Source organism: Aythya ferina, assembly GCF_964211825.1.
Source record: "Aythya ferina genome assembly, chromosome: 10".
NCBI lineage: Eukaryota > Metazoa > Chordata > Aves > Anseriformes > Anatidae > Aythya > Aythya ferina.
In genome coordinates this window covers 23,072,047-23,091,489 of record NC_140306.1, presented here as the reverse complement: position 1 = coordinate 23,091,489, position 19,443 = coordinate 23,072,047, and the positions used below count along the sequence as shown (strand labels likewise).

At 45.0% G+C, this 19,443-nt stretch overlaps 2 long non-coding RNA genes across 2 annotated transcripts in view; one reads left to right on the top strand and one right to left on the bottom strand.

The window, feature by feature from the left end:
• Positions 1–3,527, top strand: part of LOC311441849 — a 151,133-nt gene extending 147,606 nt beyond the window's left edge. The window contains exon 7 of the long non-coding RNA XR_014696256.1: positions 2,246–3,527. This is a non-coding gene — a long non-coding RNA (uncharacterized lncRNA). The remainder of the gene's footprint in view (positions 1–2,245) is intronic.
• The window catches only part of LOC311441861, an 81,123-nt gene extending 64,925 nt beyond the window's left edge, over positions 1–16,198 (bottom strand). Inside the window, exons 1-5 of the long non-coding RNA XR_014696293.1 lie at positions 15,564–16,198; positions 15,420–15,485; positions 15,287–15,333; positions 15,060–15,196; positions 12,030–12,103 (exon numbers count right to left, since the gene is read on the bottom strand). This is a non-coding gene — a long non-coding RNA (uncharacterized lncRNA). The remainder of the gene's footprint in view (positions 1–12,029; positions 12,104–15,059; positions 15,197–15,286; positions 15,334–15,419; positions 15,486–15,563) is intronic.
• Positions 16,199–19,443: the final 3,245 nt, after the last annotated feature.

The following is a 19,443-nucleotide window of genomic DNA, read 5'->3' as shown; positions in this document are numbered from 1 at the left end:
CTTAAGGTTAACGTTATCCTAACACTTACACTTAAGTTCAGGGTAAGGGTTAGAGTAAGGGTAAGTGTTAGGGTAATGGTTAGGCTAATTTTAGGTTTAGGGTGAGGGAAACGTAAGAGTAAGTATTAGGTTACAGCTAAGGTTAAGGTTAAGAGTAAGTGTAAGGTTTAGTGTAAGGATTAGGGTTAATGTAAGGGTCAAGGTAAGGGTTGGGGTAAAGGTTTAGGTAAAGGGTAAAAATATGTATATTGTAAGGGTGAGGGGTTAGGGTAATGGTTAGATTTTAGTTAGATTTAGGTAAGGGTGAGGGTTCGGGTAAGGTTTAGAATTAGGCAAAGGGTAAGTGTAGCAGAAAGGGTAAGGTTTAGGATAAGGGTAAGTGTTAGGATAAGGGTAAGGTTTAGGGTTAGCTTAATAGTAAGGTTAAGGGTAATTGTACGAGTAATTGCTAGGGTAAGTGCAAGCGTAAGTGTACATGTAAGTGTTGTTGTATGGCTTATGGTAAGGGTAAGGTCAAGGGAAAGGTTTATGTTAAGGGTAAGCGTAAGGGTAAGGGTAAGGGATAGAGTAAGGGTAAGGGTAAGGTTAAGGGTAACGGTAAGGTTAAGGGTACAAATATGTGTTAGGGTATGGGTTATGGTATGGGTAAGAATTAGGGTAAGTATAAGGGTAAGGGTAAGTGTAAGGGTACAGGTCAGGGTAAGGGTTAGAGTAAGGGTTAGGGTTGGGGTAAGGTTAAGTGTTAGGGTAATGGTTAGGGTTAGTTTTAGGGTTAAAGTCAGGAAAATGTATGCGTAAGTATTAGGTGAATGTTAAGGGTAAGGTTAAGGTTAAGAGTAAGGGTAAGGTTTAGGGTAAGGGTTAGGGTTAATGTAAGGGTCAGGGTAAGGGTTGGGGTAAGGTTTAGGGTAAGGGTTAGGTTAAGGTTAAGTGTTAGGGTAAGGGTAAGGTAAATGGTAACCGTAAGTGTAAGGGTAAGGGTTAGGGTAAGGGGAAGAGTAAGGGGAAGGGGAAGGGGAAGTCTAAGGGTCCGGGTCCGGGTAAAAGTTAGAGTAAGGGTTAGGGTTAGGTAAGGATAAGTGTTCAGGTAATGGTTACGGTTAATTTTAGGGTTATGGTGAGGGAAAGGTAAGGGTATGTATTAGTTTAAGGGTAAGGTTAAAGGTAAGATTAAGTGTAAGGTTTAGGTTAAGGGTTAGGATTAGAGTTAGGGTTAGGGTAAGGGTTAGGGTTAATATAAGGGTCAGGGTAAGGGTTGGGGTAAGGTTTAGGTCAAGGGTAAAAGTAAGTATAATGGTAAGGGTAAGGGTGAGGGTTAGGGTAAGGTTTAGAATTAGGTAAAGGGTAAGTGTAGCAAAAAGGGTAAGGTTTAGGATAAGGGTAAGTGTTAGGATAAGGGTAAGGTTTAGGGTTAGCTTAATAGTAAGGTTAAGGGTAATTGTACGAGTAATTGCTAGGGTAAGTGCAAGCGTAAGTGTACATGTAACTGTTGTTGTATGGCTTATGATAAGGGTGTGAGGAATGTTTTAACAATTCGTGTCCATAAAGAACAATTCTGTTTGAATCCTGTCTGCCTCTGGGCCCTGCACTGGCAATTTAATTCTTGAACCTCAGCTGCAGTGTGTCCCAGTCTCCCCCTCATTCTAGTCAATTTATCACTCCTTAAATTTATGAACCTGTTTGCTTTTGTTATTCCGGACTTCTATTTCTAACACTGCTATAGATGTGTCTGTGAATGGCTGGGGAAGAATGTTTTAATTACTCGTGAAGCTGTTTGTGTTTGATGTCTGGGAGTTTCAGAACAACTGATAACAACTAGTGACTGTTATGGGATACTATGCGGATCTTTGGTATCTGGTTAGGGGGGCCGAGAGATTAAGAGGAAGGAAAAAGAAGCTGAAGGACGGCTGGGAGACAAGTCTTGAAGAGAATGTTCTATAAACTTGGTATGGTGCCAAGTAAGTACAAAGGGGGAGAGGAAGACTACGAGCCTTCAGCATGAAAGACCCCTAGAGACCCCCAGAAGAGACCCCAGAGGAGACTGCGCATGCTCCAGTAGGAGGGACTGCACCCCGGAAGCTAATTTTAATAATCTATTTTTTTTAGAAGTAGTAATGAATACGTATTAGTCTAGGAGCATAAAAATCAGCTGCTTGATGTAACTGGTGTGCGTCCTGGTGGAGCGGAGACTCCTGGTGCACCCAGCGCTGTTTGCTTACCTCTATTCCTTTATATTCTTTCATAGAAGACAGCAGAGATGCTTGTGGATACCGTCCAGTTGGATTCTGGATGAATTCGACTGATTCGTAAGATACCGTCCGGTTGGGTAAAGGTGCGGTTGCTAGTGTTTGTGTGTGAGAGTGTAACTGAGACTTCTAAAGTCCGTGTGGAGGTCTTTTTGTTTTCTCACCAGTTCTAATCTCCTGTCGGGGGTGCTGGGCTGGTGAAGAGAGGGATACGTGGGTGGGTGATAGGTCCTAAACCCCCTGCAAGACACTCTCACTAGGGGCAACCAAGGACTGTGGGAATTGCCACTAGTAAAATTCCCGGATGGGTCAGATAAAATCGAAGACCAAGGACCAGAAAGGGAGCAAATTACCAGATATATGACCAAAAAGTCCATTACGAATAATGATTAGAAATTGGAACAATAGGGGCCCCAGAAAATTAAAGAGTAAATTAAAAATGATCCTGTATTATATGATAGAATGACCAAAAGAACTCTTAAGACCTCATGTATTTTGATCCAAGGAGGACGGGGTCTGTCAGGCTTTGAACATTAATAGTAGAATACCCATGGATCCAGAAAAGAGCAAGCTGAAACATTGGAATTAGAAATTTGAGAGCAATTGATTAAGAATGAATATGTGCTACATTTGTGCCTGTGCTGCACTTATACCACCAGATAACAGGAGCCTCTCGGACCCCGAGAACCAGATCAAAAACAACCTCATGGTTCGGACTTTAATCAAGGGGTCTGAGATAAGGAGGACTGCTCACAAAGGGACAGCTTAGGAATATGTATATGTATAGGAATGTTCATGTATATGTAACTCTTTACTAGAGCAATTTGCCACGTTAGGCGTGCACGACTTTGGTGGGACTACCCGCCCCGTGCTGCATGGAACTGAGTAAACATACCTACTTTACAATCTTACTGATTGTGGAGTCAGCTTTCTGTGAGTCATTTTGGTGAGCCAGGCAGGAGACACTCTGCTCGGCTGCGGGATCGGCTGCAGCGCAGACGCCCCTAGGTGCACCCTGAGCGTTTTTGCTCGGAGGGGACTCCACTCTCAGCTGCTCACCGCAGGAGCAAAGATCTCCTGAAACTGCAGACAAACGGTATGTTTTCAGCTGCTGGAGGGATACTAACTGGAGTGTTAATAATTGTATGTGTTTTTATGTATGTATTTTGTGTTGACATTTTGTATATTGTAATATTTGCATATTGTATGTATTTTGTGTTGAAAGTATTTGTGTAAATGTAAGGGTTTGAAACAAAGTGTTACAAGTCACTTCACGAAGAACACAGTCAGAGACAATACTTGTTTGGTTGGTTATCATTCTAAATTATATTCCTGTGGTATGAATGAGATGTGCTGGAGGCCTCCGTGTGCGATTGTGCTGTGTGAGTGAGACGCAGCGTTGCTGCAAAGCGAGTGCAGAGTTCCGATCCGTTGTTCCGTACTCTCCACAAGGGGAGTGGGCAGAGACGAACGAAGTGCTTGACAGACTGAAAAGAAGTGCTGTTTTATCCAAGTTTTGAGTGGTGGTGCCCAGTGTATCTTGTGTATCTTGTGTATCCTATTTTTGCTCTTAAATGTTTTGACTGTGACAAGAAAAAGGCAGGAGCATGATATGACATGCTTTCTGCAACATATGAGGCCTGCACAGGCCGAGACCTGGACTCGCTGAGACCTGAACAGGCCGAGAGACCGTAGCGGTGCCGAGAGACTGGAGTGGCGCTGGGAGACCCGAGACACTACGGAGGGACTACCACTGGACGGAGAGAGCCCTGAGAGACGCTGCAGAGCCACGGACGGCTCTGAGACACAGAATAGACCGGACAGAAGCCGGAAAACGCGGGGAATTGAAGTAATTGCGGGACATCCAAGATCGAGTTGCTACGGGAGACCAGAGGCGTCAGTGGACACCGGTAGCCGACCCTCACCGTGTGGCCAGTCGGCACAGAGCAGAGGGGCGGACATCAGGACCCTGCAGCCTGTCTGACGTAACCATGGAGGCAGTGGCAGCAGCGGCTGTGCTGCTTCACTCTAGCATTCTTTTTATAAAAGGTTTATCTTGCAATGCAAAAAAGACTATTAGTCCCCAGATCGGTGTTATAACTGTTACTAATGACGACTAAGCTCTATTGCAGGGCAGGAGTGCAGAGACGCAGATTACACTGCCAAATGACCACCAGCAGGCTCTTTCACAAACCTAAGGTTGCAGCTGGCACTGCCTGCAGCCATATAGCAGACGTTACACTCTCTTTCCTAACTAGTAATCATGTGTCTCATCCATTTGTGGTGAATGGTCAGTGGCAAAAAGAAAAGGAGGATGCCACTGACACTAACAGCATGGGTAATAGGAGTAGTATAAGTGACACAGGTGACGGTGCGAGGCGAGGCGCTCTGCCTGCTGCTCGCCTTCGCCTGACTGTGCACTGCTGCCGACGGTGCTAGAGTAAAATGTGAAGACTGCTCAGATGGCAGTGATGAGAGTGTTTGTGTGAAGAAGATGTGTGAAGAAGATGTGTGCTGAATCTGACTTTGTGTGCAACGGTGGTCAGTGTGTGCCAAACAGATGGCAGTGTGATGGGGATCTGGATTGTGAAGATGGGTCTGATGAAAGTGCTGAGCTGTGTCATATGAGAACAGTGTCATGGAAATGTGATGGTGAAAAAGACTGTGACAGTGGAGAAGATGAAGAGAATTGTGGCGATGTGATAGAGATCCTTACTGTAAGGATGGAAGAGATGAAATTAACTGCCCTTCCTGGACCTGTAGGCCAGACCAGTTCAGATGTGAACTGTGTCCATGGGAGTAGGCAGTGCAGTGGTGTGAGAGACTGTCTGGATGGCACTGATGAAGCAAACTGTAACAATGTTATTCAGTGCTCTGGACCTGGCAAATTCAAGTGCAGAAGTGGAGAATGCATAGATATCAATAAAGTGTGTAACCAGCAGAGAGACTGCAAGGACTGGGGTGATGAGCCCCTGAAGGAATGCAACATAAATGAATGTGACTGTCCAGCTGTGAAACTGTGGAGATAGTGATGAATGCCAAAACCCTGTAGTCAAATCTGTATCAACCTGAAAGGCTATCAGATGAATCCTGCTACAGGAACCTGGAAAGGGCCATACGGCAAAGCAAATTAAATAACTGTTATTTAACTTGTCAGAAGATAAAAAATAAAGTGTTTCAACAAGCAGCCACGGGAGGGAAGAATCACTGAACCCTCGATGTGAGGGACTGTACCTTGTTTTACTGACTACTGAAACAGCTGTGAGAACTGCAGAAAGGGACCCACGCATCCAGAATAAAAGGACCAGTAACTACTGAAACTTGGAGGGTTGAGTCCGCTCCTGGGAAACTGAAACTCAAGCTAAGGGAGAACTAATATTCTGGCAACGAGGCTCTGCATGAATTAAGGATGCCAAATAAAAAGGACAAGCCTAAAGGGAGAAAAGGGAGAAGGCAAGACTGGGGCAGGACCCTCCACTGTGGTGTGTATGGTCTACCGAGGGAGGCAACCCCTATCGGTATTGACTGCCGAATGAGAGGGCCTCGACCGGACTTCTCCCACACTAAGATCAGGTTGTCCCGAGAAAATAACATAAAAAACCTCTTTTTTAAACCTATATAAAATTGTGATTCGTTTTACAGGAGCTGGATCACCCTGACAGGCCGAACGGTAACACAAGCCTGAATCGACCCTGAAGGCGTTTGCCTATTATGATCCAGCTACATGGGCAGAAGACAGATCCTGGGGCTATAGGACCTCAGTATATATACTTAATAGAATAATTAGGTTATTAGCTGTAATAGAAATAGTTATAAATGATGAGAACTGATCTAAATGAGTTATAAAGATGAGAACTGCTTTGTATCAAAATTGCCTAGCTTTGGATTGTTTGCTAGCACAAGAAGGAGAAGTCTGTGGAAAATTTAACTTTAGTAATTACTGTTTAAAGATTGATGAAAAGGTGTTTCTTCCTAGTAACTGATAGAATGTTATGTTCTGGTTTAGGATGAGAAGAATGTTAATAATATGCTGATGTTTTAATTGTTTTTAATTGTTACAGAGCAGTGCTTACACCAAGCCAAGGACCAAGCCAAATTCAGCTTCTCACTGTCCTGCCAGCAGGCAGGCTGGGAGGAGGGCCGGACTGCTCGGGGTTAGGTTGGGCATCGGACAGCAGGTGGTGAGCAATTGCATTGTGCATCACTTGTTTCGTACACATTATTACTAGTAGTACTATTATCATCATTATTGTTATTATCTTCTTGTTTTTATCTCAACTCACAGGCTTCACTTTCCCATTTCTCTCTCCCATCCCAGAGAAGGAGGGGGGAGGTGAGCGAGCAAACACAAACCTGGAAGGATATGGAATGGGATTTATTTTCATGGCTGCCTGGTGGACCATGGGTCAAAAGAGTGTTATTTTTATTGTTATGTGGTGTAATTACGTTATTATTTGTACCTTGTATGATACCTTGTCTTACATTATTAATACACCGGGTGATAAATAGTACATTTGTAATAACTTCATTAAAAAAAGAAGGGAATATGTCAATTATGATGCTTAAGAATTGGACCCTCCAAGAACAAACTGATGAAATCCAATTATTAATAACAGAAGAGACACGAATTGGGGATGTTAAAAAGAAGATAAGGGATTGTGAGGAATGTTTTAACAATTCGTGTCCATAAAGAACAATTCTGTTTGAATCCTGTCTGCCTCTGGGCCCTGCACTGGCAATTTAATTCTTGAACCTCAGCTGCAGTGTGTCCCAGTCTCCCCCTCATTCTAGTCAATTTATCACTCCTTAAATTTATGAACCTGTTTGCTTTTGTTATTCCGGACTTCTATTTCTAACACTGCTATAGATGTGTCTGTGAATGGCTGGGGAAGAATGTTTTAATTACTCGTGAAGCTGTTTGTGTTTGATGTCTGGGAGTTTCAGAACAACTGATAACAACTAGTGACTGTTATGGGATACTATGCGGATCTTTGGTATCTGGTTAGGGGGGCCGAGAGATTAAGAGGAAGGAAAAAGAAGCTGAAGGACGGCTGGGAGACAAGTCTTGAAGAGAATGTTCTATAAACTTGGTATGGTGCCAAGTAAGTACAAAGGGGGAGAGGAAGACTACGAGCCTTCAGCATGAAAGACCCCTAGAGACCCCCAGAAGAGACCCCAGAGGAGACTGCGCATGCTCCAGTAGGAGGGACTGCACCCCGGAAGCTAATTTTAATAATCTATTTTTTTTAGAAGTAGTAATGAATATGTATTAGTCTAGGAGCATAAAAATCAGCTGCTTGATGTAACTGGTGTGCGTCCTGGTGGAGCGGAGACTCCCGGTGCACCCAGTGCTGTTTGCTTACCTCTATTCCTTTATATTCTTTCAATAAATCCTATTTTTTTATTTAATCCTAATTTGAATCCTGAGCCATTTATAACAAGGGTTAGGTTAACTTTAAGGTTTATGTTAAGTGTAAGTGTAAGGGTAACGGAGACAGTAAAGGTAAGGGTAAGGGGAATGGTAAAGTTAAGGCTACAAGTACGTGTTAGGATATGGGTTATGGTAAGGGTAAGGGTTAGGGTAAGGGTAAGTGTTAGGGTAATGGTTAGGGTTAATTTTAGGGTTAGGGTGAGGGAAACATAAGGGTAAGTGTTAGGGTAATAGTTAAGGGTAAGGTTAAGGTTAAGAGTAAGTGTAACTTTTAGGGTAAGGGTTAGGGTTAATGTAAGGGTCAGGGTAAGGGCTGGGGTAAGGTTTAGGGTTAGGGTTAGGTTAAGGGTAAGGATTAGGGTAAGGGTAAGGGTATGGATAAGGATAAGTGTAAGTGTTAGGGTAAGGGTAATGTTAAAGGTAACAGTAAGTGTAAGGAGAAGGGTTAGGGTAAGGGTAAGAGTAAGGGTATTGGCAACAGTAAGGGTGAGGGTTACAGTAAGGGTAAGTGTAAGGTTTAGATTTAGGCTAAGGGTAAGTGTAGCAGAAAGGGTAAGGTTTACTGTAAGGTTTAAGGTTTCGGCTTCGGTTAAGGGTAAGGGTAAGGGTAAGGGTAATTGTACGAGTAATTGCTAGGGTAAGTGTAAGCGTAAGTGTACATGTAAGTGTTGTTGTAGGGCTTATGGTAAGGGTAAGGTCAAGGGTAAGGTTTATGTTAAGGGTAAGCGTAAGGGTAACGGATAGAGTAAGGGTAAGGGTAAGGTTAAGGGTACAAATATGTGTTAGGGTATGGGTTATGGTATGGGTAAGAATTAGGGTAAGTATAAGGGTAAGGGTAAGTGTAAGGGTACAGGTCAGGGTAAGGGTTAGAGTAAGGGTTAGGGTTAGGGTTAGGGTTAGGGTAAGTGTAAGGGTTAGGGTAAGGGTTAGTTTTAGGGTTAAAGTCAGGAAAACGTATGCGTAAGTATTAAGTTAATGTTAAGGGTAAGGTTAAGGTTAAAAGTAAGTGTAAGGTTTAGGGTAGAGGTTAGGGTTAATGTAAGGGTCAGGGTAAGGGTTGGGGTAAGGTTTAGGGTAAGGGTTAGGTTAAGGATAAGTGTTAGGGTAAGGGTAAGGTTAATGGTAACCGTAGGGTTACGGTAAGGGTAAGAATAAGGGTATGGGTAATGGTAAGGGCGAGGGTTAGGCTAAGGGTAAGTGTAAGGTTTAGATTTAGGCTAAGGGTAAGTGTAGCAGAAAGGGTAAGGTTTACGGTAAGGGTAAGTGTTAGGATAAGGGTAAGGTTTAGGGTTAGGTTAAGGGTAAGGGATAGGGTAAGGGTAAGGGTTACGGTAACGGTAAGGGTAAGGGTTACGGTAAGGGTACGGGTACGGGTAGAAGTATGTGTTAGAGTATGGGTTATGGTAAGGGTAAGGGTTAGGGTAAGGGTAAGTGTTGGGGTAATGGTTAGGGTTAATTTTAGGGTTAGGGTGAGGGAAAAGTAAGGGTAAGTATTAGGTTAAGGTTAAGGGTAAGGTTAAGGTTAAGTTTTAGGGTTAGGGTTAATGTAAGGGTCAGGGTAAGGGTTCAGGTAAGGTTTAGGGTTAGGGTTAGGTTAAGGTTAAGTATTAGGGTAAGCGGAAGTTGTATGGATAAGGATTAGTGTAAGGGATAGGGTAAGGGTAAGTGTTCGGGTAAGGGTAAGATTAATGGTAACCGTAAGTGTAAGGGTAAGGGTTAGGGTAAGGGGAAGGGGAAGGGTAAGGGTAGGGGAAGTCTAAGGTTATGGGTCAGGGTTAAAAGTTAGAGTAAGGGTTAGGGTTAGGGTTAGGTAAGGATAAGTGTTAGGGTAATGGTTACGGTTAATTTTAGGGTTATGTTGAGGGAACATAGCAACAGTGCGCGCAGTCGCAGAATATACCAGGATGTGCTGAGTAATCCCAGAATTAGCAAGGTATAAAAAGGGACCCTGGCAGGGGTGAGGTGCGTGCCGTTGGCGGAGCTGAGACTCCCCGGCTGCCCAGTGCTGTTTTGCTTGATGTTTGCTTACTCAATAAATTCCTTTCTATGATTAATACAATGCTCTCTGAAAATTAATTAAGGGGGCAACTTATAACACTTTGGACGCTCAAAACCCAAACCCAAAAACTTTGGACGCTCAAAACCCTATCCCGAAAACAGGACGCTCAAAGCCCTAACCCAAAAACATTAGGATGCTCCAAGCCCTAACCCAAAAACATTCGGACGCTCAAAACCCAAACCCAAAACATTAAGATGCTCCAAACCCTATCCGATAAACATTAGGAAGCTCAAAGACCTATCCCAAATACTTAGGACGCTCAAAACCCTATCCTGGAAACACTGAGATGCTCAGAACCCTATCCTCAAAATTTAGGACGCTCCAAACCCTAACCCAAAAACATTAGGACGCTCAAAGCCCCAACCCAAAACATTAGGACGCTCCAAACCCTATCCTGGAAACATTAAGATGCTCAAAACCCTATCCTGAAAACTGAGGATGCTCATTACCCAGACCCAAAATATTAAGATGCTCAAAACCCTAACCCAACTACTTAGGATGCTTGAAAGCCGATCCCAAAAAATTAGGGCACACAAAAGCCAAACCCCAAAAATTAAGATGCTCAAAATCCAAACCCCCAAAATTAGGATACTCAAAACCCTGGACCTGGAGAAACTAACCTGAAAAAAACAAAACAAAACAAAACAAAAAAAAGATCTTAAAACCCTAACCGTAAATAACTGACCAAAAATAAAACCTTAAGACTCTAACCCTAAAAAACATATCAACACTACAACCCAAAAAACTCTAATACCCTAACACGCTAACCCTGAAACCCTTAAAACCCTAACCCCCAAATCCTTAAAACCCTAACCGTTAAAACTCCAACCCTAAAAACCTTAAAATCCTAAACATAAACCCTGAAACCCCTTACCCTGAAACCCAACCCTAGTGCCCAATCCCTGAAACCTTAAAACCCTGAATCAATCTGTAGCAAATAGCATAGGCTGAGTCGAGGATCTCAGTACAGTAGCATTATTATTCGAGATTACAATGGCGGGTGTCCCACAAGCAGGAGGGTGCCTACTAATTCCATACACAGTTTATACACTTTTTTTTTCTGCCGAGGACCGGGACCCTCCCCTGTTTCCCCTTTAACTGTGCTATTCAAGGTTCATAATCTAGCTGGTGCTTCACAGAAAATACACAGCTGCTGGCCTGTTACAAGTCACATTTCTTTTGAGGTTTTTACTCTTTGAGGTGGTAATGTTTCTTACGCCGTGATTTCCACCTAATTGCTGTAAGGATTCTGGTTGTCTGCGTTTTACAAGGTTGTCTGTTATAATAAATAAAAGTCCCAAATAGGATTACAATCAAAGTTTACAATTCACTGAATGAATAGAGGTAAGCAAACAGTGCTGGGTACGCCGGGAGTCTCTGTTCCACCAAGACGCGCACCAGTTATACACCAGTTACCTCCCTTAAGGGATATAGAGAAGCCCTCTCAGATACATCCGTCCTACTTCTCCTGCATGCGGCCGGAGGTCGGTCTAATTCTGGTGCTGTTGGTGGTGGAAGCTAGGGCAACGGTGGTACTGGTGGCGATACCACAGCCACCGGAGGGGGAGCCGCCGGGAGTGGATTGTTAGGATATGGAGGTGGTAGCTTATCCAACGGCTCACGTTTATCTTCTTTTTCTTTTTCATGTTCTTCTTGTTCTTCAAATTTCTTACCTGCTTTTAGTGTAAATATTGAGGCTGGAAAAGGACGTGAAGTCCTCCTGATCCATAATCCTGCATAATCACTTTCTTCCTGGCTAAAAGCTTCCTTTGAATTAACATGGATATTTAAGGCCTGGCAAATCCAGTCTTTGAAGGATCCAAAAACAGGCCAAAAGACATGTAGTCTTAAAGGCTCCTTTGGCCATTCTGTCACATAATACTGGACCATTTTTAATTTACTTTTTCCTTTTCTGGGGTCCCTATCATTCCAATTTCGAATCGTTATTCCTAATGGACTTTCTGGTGGTATGACTGGTAATTTGCTCCCTTTCTTCCGGTCTCTGGTCTTCGATTTTGTCTGACCCATCTAGGAATTTCACTCTGGCAATTCCCACAGCCCTTGGTTACCTTAGTAAGAGTGTCTTGCAGGGGGTCGAGGACCTATCACACACCCACAAATCCTATAGGAATCCCTTCGGTCCTTCACCGGCCAAGTCCCTCACGGGAGATTGGAACCGCGGTTAGAAGACCTCCACAATCGCTTCGGAACTAAGTTCCATCTCAGTCACACTCTTACACACACAGGCAACCGAACCCCACCCAACCGAACAGTATACGCTTTAAATGCTTACGACTCCGTCATCTTCGTTCGGATCTTCACACACACAATTATGGGCAAAATATAGTGCTGCAGCTGGCAAGGGAGCTGAAAAAAAGAATCAGAAACTTTGCTTACCTTTATTCAGGTTCAAGATGCCATTAGTTCCGACCTGACTCAAACAGCAGCCACCAAATGGTGGGGGTGCCTCTCCTAGATCAAACCAGAAATCAGGAACCAAAGCCCTCCCGGACGAGCGCCCGCTTGTAATAAATGACTGGGTCCCAAATAGGATTGCAATTGAAATTTACAATTTATTAATTGAATAGAGGTAAGCAAGCAGCGCTGGGTGCGCCAGGAGTCTCTGCTCCACCAAGACGCACACAATTTACATCAGGCGGCTGGTTTTTATGCTGCTAGGCTAATACATATTCATTACTACTTCTACAAAAGGCAGGGTTATTCTAATTAGTTCCCAGAATCCAAACCCTCCCACTGGTGCAGGCGTTATCAGTCTCCGGTGGTCCCTCTGGGGGCCGCTCGTACTGAAGGCTCGTAGTCTTCCTCCCAGGCTTTTCTCTTGTCCATCTCCTTTGTCCATCTTGGCTGGATGGCAGACACTTGCATAGTGTCCCATGCAACAGTTGTAATAGTTAGCAGTTATTCTGAAACCCCTTTGTTCTCTTATCCCCTATTGACCCGAATTGATGGACCATTCCTTTGCAAGATACAAGAACTATATATATTAACCACTCTGGTTTTCTCAGACTTTTCATCATATCATGCGGCCCTAGCATTGTTCCATATTGACACGAATCAGATGAACTCATTTCACACTGTTAAGCTGTCTTATCACTGCAAGCATATCTCAATACCACCTTCCTTCCCTCTACAGGATGTAACTGCGCAAAAACAACATTTTTATTCCCACAACCTTGATCCCCTTACCCTGAAATCCTTATTCCCCTTAAACCTAACAACTCTAAAACTCTAAACCTAACCACAACCCTAACCCTTATTATCAACCCCCTAACGCTAATGACACTGACCTTAATCCAAACCCCAAACTGCCCCTAACCCCAGACAACCAACAACGAAACACACACACACAAAGATGGAAACTACAAAAAAGGCAAAACCCACGATACAGGCCCCAAATCACAAATACACAACCAAAATGCTACAGAAAAGCCCCAGATGCAGGCCCCAAATGCTACTGCTAGGCCTCAAAAGCTCAAGATGCATCCCAAAGCAAAAATGCAGGCCCCAAACGTTACAGAAAAGCCCCCAAACCCAGGCTGCACAAGTCTACAAGCAGGCCCCAAACTGCCAACAGAAGCAGGCACCAACCACACCCAGATGCAGACCCCAACTGCCCACAAGCAGCTCCTACCCCACCACCCCCTCCCAAGAACTGGACTCCACCCAGACACTGGCCCAAGACCCGGACCCGACCCCCGCCAACCCCCCTACCCTCCCCCCGACACAGGTGTACAAGCAGCTCACAACCCGCCCCTTCAGAGACCGGCCCCACTCCCCCCACCCCCCCCAAGACACGGGATGCGGAGGTGTACAACCAACTCCCAACTCCCTCCCCCTCAAAGGGAGGCCCCAAAGACCCCCAAATGGAGGCTCCTAGAGTGAACAAACAGCTCCCAACTTCCCCAGGCACAGGCCCCCCCCCCCCCCCCCCCCCAAACACAGGCCACAAAGGTGTATAAACAGCCCAGACCCCCCTCCAAGACCATGGCCCCTATAGTGTACAAGCAGCTCCCAACCACCCACAGATGCAGGCCCCAACCCTTCTCAAAAGGGAGGCACCTAGAATGCATGAGCAACTCCCAACCAGCCTAAACATAGGTCCAAAAGTGCACAAGCAGCTCCCAACCCCCCTCAAATACAGACCCCAAACCAGTTCCCAACACCCCTGAGACACAGGCCCCAACCGCCCCCCCAGACACAGCGACCCAAATTCTACAAGCAGCTCCCAACCCCTGCCAGGCAGGCCCCCTACCCTATACAAGCAGCTCCCAACCCTCCCCCCCCCCCCCCGAGGGAGGCCCCCAAGGCCCCCACAAACACAGGCCCCTACAGTGTACAGGCAGCTCCCAGCCACCCCCAGATGCTGGCCCCAAAGTTGTACAAACAGCTCCCAGCCACCCTGCAGAAACAGATTCCTACATTGTACAAGCAGTTCCCAGCCCGCTAGACACAGGCCCTGACCCCCCACACATGCAGGCCCCAAAGGTGTACAAGCAGCTCCCACCCCTCCCCCAGACGCAGGTCCCAAGCCCCCCCCCCAAACACAGGCCCCTGCAACCAGCACCCAACCCCCTACCCCCGATGCCAGGCCCAAAGGTGTAGAAGCAGCTCCAAACCTCCTCCCTCAACCCAGGCTCCAACAGTGTACAAGCACCTCCCAACCAACCCTCCCCTTCCCCCCCCCCCCCCCCGCCCCCCGACACAGGCTCCAAAGGAATACAAAGAGCTCCCACCCCTCCCCCAGATGCTGGTCTCAACCCCACCCCGCCCCCAGAAGCAGGCCCCAAAGGTGTAGAGTCAGCTCCCAACCCCCTCAATGCCGGCCCCAAGGGTCTACAAGCAGCTCCCCCCTTGCCCCCAGATACCGGCCCCCAGACACAGACCCCAAAAGCCTAATCACAGGCCCTGAACTCTAGAGGCAGGCTCCAAAACCCAGGACAAAGCCCCACTGGTTCGAGACAGGGCCCAAATCCCAGACACAGGCCCCAAACGCTAAACATATGCCAAAAAAAGTATTAGTGCTGGTGCCAAATGTTACAGACAGGCCCCAGAGCCCGAGATGCTAAAGGCTGAGATGTAACTTGGCTTTCTGAATTACTGGAAAGCAGCTTTCATTCTCAGATAATTGTGTGCAGGCTAGATAGGATGGGGCTTCAGGCACCTCTTCACCTGAGGAAACACACTGCCATCAGGCACCGCTGTGCCAGACAAGCTTGTTCTGCTAGAACACCCTACTCAGATGCACTGTGGCATTCAAGTGAACTGCTTTCATGCAAATATAAGGACTGATGTTACAACCCACCTTGCCTGTGGCACCTGATGAACAGAAGAGTAAGCCACCGCAGCGCTTCAAAACCATCCCTGCACATGCCGCTCCTTGTCGCTCTCTGGCCTTATCTCATATCCTTATCCACTTCTGTGGAGAGCCTGCCACGGCACCTGCAAAGCAAGACGGACACCTTTCATAGTCACCTTGTGCTACTTGGTCGTTCTGCTCCAACCCAGCTCATGACCAGCCCCTCTTCTTACACAGCTCTTCAGAGTGCAGTTTGCTCCTTTGAGCCTGTGCGAGACACCTGTGAAAGAAAAAGAAATGCATAGGCCGATGCAGCATCCAAAGACACAGCACAACTAGGTAAGTTACTCTCATCTGCTCCCTTACCTCTGCCGCTTACCAGCCCCCGAGGCAGATGCTTCAATCTACCCTCTTCAAACAGCTACAACACCTCTAAAAGACAAAGAGGGGATGCTTAGAGGAACAGTGAGACCTACAACACAACAACTGCTACATCTGTTCCTCACTCACCTTGCCAGAGGCAGCTCTGCGTGTGACATCCCAGGTTGTACACTGCGTTACCTAACCCTTACTGTAACCCTTACCCTAAACCTTCTCACCCTTACCATTACCCAAATCCTTACCTTTACTTTTTCCTTACCCTTACTCTTTCCTTTAACCATAACCTTACCCTTACCCTATACCTTACTCCAACCCTTCCCCTTACCTTCCCCTTCCCCTTACACTTAACCTAACCCTTACCCTTCTGCTTCCCCTAAAACATATCCTAACACATTCCCTTACCCTTAAACTTAACCCTAACCCTTTCTATTACCCTTACACTTACTCTTGCCCTAATCCTTGCTTGCACCCTTACACTTATCCTAACCCTTACCCTTACCCATACTCAAACCCTTACTCTAACCCTTACCCTGACCCGTACCCTTACCCTTACCCTTAACCTAACCCTAAACCTTAAACCTTACTTTAAAGCTTACCCTTTCTGCTACACTTACCCTTAGCCTAAATCTAAACCTTACACTTACCCTTAGCCTAACCCTCACCCTTACCATTACCCATACCCTTATTCTTACCCTTACCGTAACCCTTACCTTTACACTTATGGTTACCATTAACCTTACCCTTACCCTAACATTTATCCTTAACCTAACCCTTACCCTAAACCTTACCCTTACTCTTAACCTTAACCTTACCCTTAACATTCACCTAATACTTACGCATATGTTTTCCTGACTTTAACCCTAAAACTAACCCTAACCATTACCCTAACATTTAACCTTACCCTAACCCTAACCCTTACTCTAAACCTTACCCTGACCTGTACCCTTACACTTACCCTTACCCTTATCCTCACCCTAATTCTTACCCATACCATAACCCATAACCTAACACATATTTGTACCCTTAACCTTACCGTTACCCTTAACCTTACCCTTACTCTTACTCTATCCGTTACCCTTACGCTTACCCTTAACATAAACCTTACCCTTGACCTTACCCTTACCATAAGCCATACAACAACACTTACATGTACACTTACGCTTGCACTTACCCTAGCAATTACTCGTACAATTACCCTTAACCTTACTATTAAGCTAACCCTAAACCTTACCCTTATCCTAACACTTACCCTTATCCTAAACCTTACCCTTTCTGCTACACTTACCCTTTGCCTAATTCTAAACCTTACCCGAACCCTCACCCTTACCTAAATCTAACTAAAATCTAACCATTACCCTAACCCCTCACCCTTACAATATACATATTTTTACCCTTTACCTAAACCTTTACCCCAACCCTTACCTTGACCCTTACATTAACCCTAATCCTTACACTAAACCTTACACTTACTCTTAACCTTAACCTTAGCTGTAACCTAATACTTACTCTTACGTTTCCCTCACCCTAACCCTAAAATTAACCCTAACCATTACCCTAACACTTACCCTTACCCTAACCCTTACTCTAACCCTTACAATGACCCGTACTTTTACACATACCCTTACACTTACCCTTACTCTTAAACTTACACTAACCCTTACCCTTAACTAAATCTAACCCTTACACTAAACATCATCCTTACCCTTACCATTATCCCTTCTCTTACCCTTATCCTAAACATTTCCCAAACCCTTACCCTTACATTAAACCTAACCCTTACCATAACTCTTAACCTTATCCTTAAACTTAACCTAATACTTACCCTTCCGTTTCCCTCACCCTTAATCTAAAATTAGCCTAACCATTACCCTAACACTTACCCTTACTCTAACCCTTACCCTGAACTTAAGTGTAAGTGTTAGGATAACGTTAACCTTAAGGGTGACCCTTAAGCTGATCCTTAATGTTTATGGTTAGGTTAAGGGTAATTGTACGAGTAATTACTAGGATAAGTGTAAGCGTAATTGTACATGTAAGTGTTGATGCATGGCTTATGGTAAGGGTAAGGTAAAGGGTAAGGTTTATGTTAAGGGAAAGTGTAAGAGTAACGGATAGAATAAGGGTAAGTGTAACGGTTAAGTGTTAGGGTAATGGTTAGGGTTAATTTTAGGATTAGGGTGAGAAAAATGTAAGGTTAAGTACTAGCTTAAGGTTAAGGGTAAGGTTAAGGTTAAGAGTAAGTGTAAGGTTTAGGTTAAGGGTTATGGTTAATGTAAGGTTCAGGGAAAGGTTTGGGGTAAGGTTTAGGGTTAGGTTCAGCTTAAGGGTAAGGGTTGGGGTAAGGTTAAGGGTATGGATAAGGATAAGTGTAAGGGATAGGGTAAGGGTAAGGGTTAGCGTAAGGGTAAGATTAATGGTAAGGTTTATGTTAAGGGTAAGCGTAAGGGTAACGGATAGAGTAAGGGTAAGGGTAACGGTAAGGTTAAGGGTAAAAATATGTGTTAGGGTATGGGTTATGGTATGGGTAAGAGTTAGGGTAATGTAAGGGTAAGGGTGAGTGTAAGGGTATGGGTCAGGGTAAGGGTTAGAGTAAGGGTTAGGGTTAGGGTAAGGGTAAGTGTTAGAATAATCGTTAGGGTTAATTTTAGGGTTAGGGTGAGGGAAACGTAAGGGTAAGTATTGGGTTAAGGTAAGGGTAAGTGTAAGGTTTAGATTTAGGCTAATGGTAAATGTAGCAGAAAGGGTAAGGTTTACGATAAGGGTAAGTGTTAGGGTAAGGGTAAGGTTTAGGGTAACATAAAGGGTAAGGATTACGGTAAGGGTAAGGGTACGGGTAGAATTTGTTAGAATATGGCTTATGGTAAGGGTAAGGTTTAGGGTAAGAGTAAGGGTAAGTGTATGTGTAAGGGTACGGGTCATTGTAAGGGTTAGAGTAAGGGTTAGGGTAAGGGTAGGTGTTAGGGTAATAGTTAGGGTTAATTTTAGGGTTAGGTTGAGGGAAACGGAAGGGTAAGTATTAGGTTAAGGTTAAGGGTAAGGTTAAGGTTAAGAGTAAGTGTAAGTTTTAGGGTAAGGGTAAGGGTTAATGTAAGGGTCAGGGTAAGGGTTAAGGTAAGGTTTAGGGTTAGAGTTAGGTTAAGGTTAAGTTTTAGGGTAAGGGTAAGTTATATGTATAAGGATAAGTGTAAGGGTAAGTGTTAGGGTAAGTGTAAGGATAAGGATAAGTGTACAAGTCAGGGTAAGGTTTAGAGTTAGGATTAGGGTTTGGGTTAGGGTAAGGGTAAGTGTTAGGGTAATGGTTAGGGTTAATTTTAGGTGTATGGTGACGGATAAGAAAGGGTAAGTAGCAGGTTAAGGTTAAGCGTAAGGTTAAGGTTAAGAGTAAGTGTAAGTTTTAGGGTACGGTTTAGGGTTAATGTAAGGGTCAGGGTAAGTGTTTGAGTAAGATTTAGGGTTAGGGTAAGAGTAAGTATATGGGTAATGGTAAGGGTAAGTGTTAGGGTTAGGGTAAGTGTAAGGTTTAGATTTAGGCTAAGGGTAAGTGTAGCAGAAAGGGTAAGGTTTACGGTAAGTGTAAGTGTAAGGATAAGGTTAAGGTTTAGGCTTACGTTAAGGGTAAGGGTAATGCTTTGGTAAGGGTAAGAGTAAGGGTAAAGGTAAGGGTTACGGTAAGGGTAAGGGTACTGGTAGAAGTATGTGTTAGAGTACGGCTTATGGTAAGGGTACAAGAAGCTCCCCCCCCAGAGACAGGACCCAAAGGTGTACAACCAGTTCCCAACACCCCTGAGACACAGGCCCCAACCCCCCCCCCAGACACAGCGACCCAAATTCTACAAGCAGCTCCCAACCCCTGCCAGGCAGGCCCCCTACCCTATACAAGCAGCTCCCAACCCTCCCCCCCCCCCCCCCCGAGGGAGGCCCCCAAGGCCCCCACAAACACAGGCCCCTACAGTGTACAGGCAGCTCCCAGCCACCCCCAGATGCTGGCCCCAAAGTTGTACAAACAGCT